The sequence below is a fragment of the Stenella coeruleoalba genome (genome assembly GCF_951394435.1).
Source record: "Stenella coeruleoalba genome assembly, chromosome: 2".
Taxonomy (NCBI): domain Eukaryota; kingdom Metazoa; phylum Chordata; class Mammalia; order Artiodactyla; family Delphinidae; genus Stenella; species Stenella coeruleoalba.
The window spans coordinates 111,973,255-111,976,493 of record NC_137147.1 but is presented as its reverse complement, the minus strand read 5'-3'; the positions used below and the strand labels follow the sequence as shown (position 1 = coordinate 111,976,493).

At 49.9% G+C, this 3,239-nt stretch overlaps 1 pseudogene across 1 annotated transcript; it reads left to right on the top strand.

Moving 5' to 3' along the window:
- LOC307182362 (myeloid-associated differentiation marker-like) lies at positions 1–866 on the top strand (annotated as a pseudogene). Its single transcript has one exon. The product of its transcript is annotated as a myeloid-associated differentiation marker-like (transcript).
- Positions 867–3,239: the final 2,373 nt, after the last annotated feature.

Below are 3,239 nucleotides of genomic sequence, written 5' to 3'. Positions count from 1 at the left end.
ATGGGCTTCTTCCTCTGCCTGGGGCAGCTGCTCTCCACCTGTGTGCCCTTCTTGCTGGTGGCCAGTGAAGACACTCTTAAGGGGGACATAGGTAACTGGTCCATGTTTGTCTGATGCTTCTGCTTCACCGTGACCCTCATCATCCTTATAATTAATTATGTGTATTCCAGTCCCGCTTCCGCCGGCGGTTGGGATGGTTTTCTCCATTCCTTTGCCTTTTACTTTCCCTTCATCTGCCTCTCAGCCTGCATCATTTTCGGCATCACCTAAATCCAGTACTTGCCTCAGGGCCCTGCCCAAAATCATGCCATCACCGCCACTGCATTCTCAGGCATGGCATCTATGCTTCATGCCACCGAAGTGGCCTGGGTCTGTGTCCAGCCTGGCGATATGTACTGATTTCTGCCCACTTTGGGAGGTGTGATCAGGAGGCTGGAGAACTATGTGGACTTTGTCATCTTTGGCTTCATCAGTAACACTGACTTGTACATGAACCAGCCAGCCCTGATATGGCGTGTGGCCGTGTACTCTATCTGCTTCATCCTGGGGGCCGTGAACTTCATTGTGAACGGGTGTGACTGCGACAATGAAAAAATCCTGCCCATCCCCTACCCCAGTTTCCTGATGGAGCAGACTGTGCTCTCCGTCCTCCTTTACAGTACTGCCTGGTCCTCTGGCCGCTTTACCAGTTTGACGAGAATTTTGACGGGCAGCCACAGTGGTCCAGGGATGTGAGCTGCAGTGATGAGCTCTGCCCAACACTGTGCACCTGGGACCAACGACTGGCTGTGGCCACCTTGACCACCTTGAACCTGCTAGCTTACGTGGCTGACAGCATGTGCATGGCCTTGTATTTTGTAGGGTGAGGCTCTGCCCATGAGTGCCCATTCCTCTTCTTAACAGAAGTTTCATTACCATCAGAAGTTTCATGACATCCTCAGATGTCCTCATCCTGTCCCCTCTCTCCCTGCTCACATCCTTCCCCAATCATCTCACTCTCTTTTCTGTTTCCTTCCCTCCTTTTCCTCTGTCTTCTTCCTGTTTTGTGTGGTTGCCCACATTCTGTTTTGCCTCTTTTGCTTTCCATTCTCTTCTTTTTTACATTTTCTGCTCTCTGTCTCTTTCTGGTTGTGCTTTGTTTTCTTTTCTACCTGTTTCCTTACTACCTCTTCCCCTTCCTTGCACCGGGACCCTGAGCTTCTTCCTTCTCTGCCCACCGCCCCCCTCCCACCTCCTAAGGTGCTGACTCCACATCACACAGCCCTCTGTGCAGCTGTTCACACCCTGGGCCTCCGGAGGGGTCTCACAGCCAAAGCATGCCTGTGCCCGTGGCTGTGCTTTAGTTGGTGTGTGTGTGTGTGTATGTGTTTGGGGTGTGGGGTGGGTAGCTAGGGATTTGAACCCCTTTATCCCAGTGGAAGGGGATATGCAGTGTACCTCTCCTTAGAGTTAAAATAATATCTCTGGAGGTCAATAATTTCTAGGGGCAGGAGGATTAAAGCAGATACCCTGGGTCCTGAGGTCCCACCTGGTGCTCAGGCCCACCTGAGATTGGCTCCAGAATTTTTGCAGGCTTACTTAAACCCACTGCCTAGAGGCCATCTTAGAGGAAGAGAGGGATGAATGCCTTCCACCCCAACTACTATCTGTGTATCCAAGTAGGAGCTGGCAGAGAACTGCACCGACTTGAAGACAACCGTCTGCAGTGTTTGTGAGGGGCAGTGATGTGGCCCTCCTGCCTCAGTGTTCAAAACAGCATGTCCTGCCTCTGCGGGGACAAAAAAATTGATCACTGCCAGCCTTATAGCTGATGTTATCTTTTTTGTTTTTTTTCCGGTTAAGAGGTCACAAATTACTGGGTGGCCTTATTCTGAAGGAAAGTTCCTTTTCATTTTATTTTTGGTGGAGTGGTTTGAATGGGGTGGAGACTGCTGCTTCCATAGTGAAAGGAACTGCAGTGACTGCGTGTGGTGCACACACGTGTGTTTCTGTGTGCCAGTTGCTTCCTGCTGCTGCTTCCTGCTTCTCTGGGACTCATGAATAATGGCATCTATATAAATGTGCATAATTAAAAAAAACCTTCCTGGAGCTTCTGGTCCCCATCAGCCCCTGTTGTCAATCACAGAGAGAAGCTTTGTCCCTTCTACCACATCTATGATGTTAGTTTTTAAACCTTTTAAAGATAAGTAAGATAAGTAAAGAAAGATAAGTAAGGAAACCCAAAAAATCCACAGATCCTAATCGCCCCAAATTTGCCCATAGCTCAGACGCTGCCAAGCAGGTTTCCCTTCTCACCCAAAGCACCCTTTCAAGGCACCCCTCCCTCAGTCTCTCCCCCACCATGCCCCATCCCTCCAGCCTGCCCACCATCACCTCAGCCAAATCCTAGGCAATGGCCCAGCCTTAGGAAAGCGGAGGTGCACCCCACCCCAATGCCCAGTATCTGGTACCCTAGCTCTTAAAGGAGCCCTACAAGCTCCTGGGGCCTCTTTTTAAAGGTGTGTGTTGGCGTGCATGCTGAGTGTGTGTGCGTGTACCTCTGTGCTCCTGTGCATTGAGACCAGAAGCCCCTTACAGTAACTGGTGGTCAGAAACGCATCACAAGCCTTCTTCCTCTCTTACTCCCAGCCAGGATGTTCAGAACTCAGCATCCTTGTGTCACCAGGGCCAGAGGGGTCAGGCAAGCAGAGCTCTGGGGGAGAGGCAGGGGAAGGACCCCCTCCCCCAAATGCTGCCACTCACTCCAGTCCTGGGGTGAAGCATGAGTTCTTCACCCAGTGGCAGGTTGGGTGGATGGGGAGTGCTCCGAGGAGGTGATCCCCACAGCAAGGAAATCTTAAGAAATAATGAAGTAAAATTGCTATTTTAAGGAAAATTTGCTATTTAAATTTTAAATAAAATTTGCTATTTAACCAACGAGAGACTAGCTCTAGGTGTTTGGACAGGCACATGTCACTCTAATTTCACATCAGGAAGAAGAATTAACCAAAGGCTCAGCCTGCCGCCTCAGAACCAGAATAGGGCCTGAAGTAATCCTGCGGTTTTGCGGCCAGCTCCCAAAAAAGCGAGTTGAAAAATGGAGCTCAGGGGCACTGCAATTCACAAACCTGCAGGGTTATAAAAGATAACTATCGTGCAAAAATATACTGAGGTAGGGCAACGAAGAGGATTTCAAAGCAATGCAGAGTTGCAGGAAACAGTTTTCAAGAGGTAGATGGGACTCGCCTTTAAAGCACAGG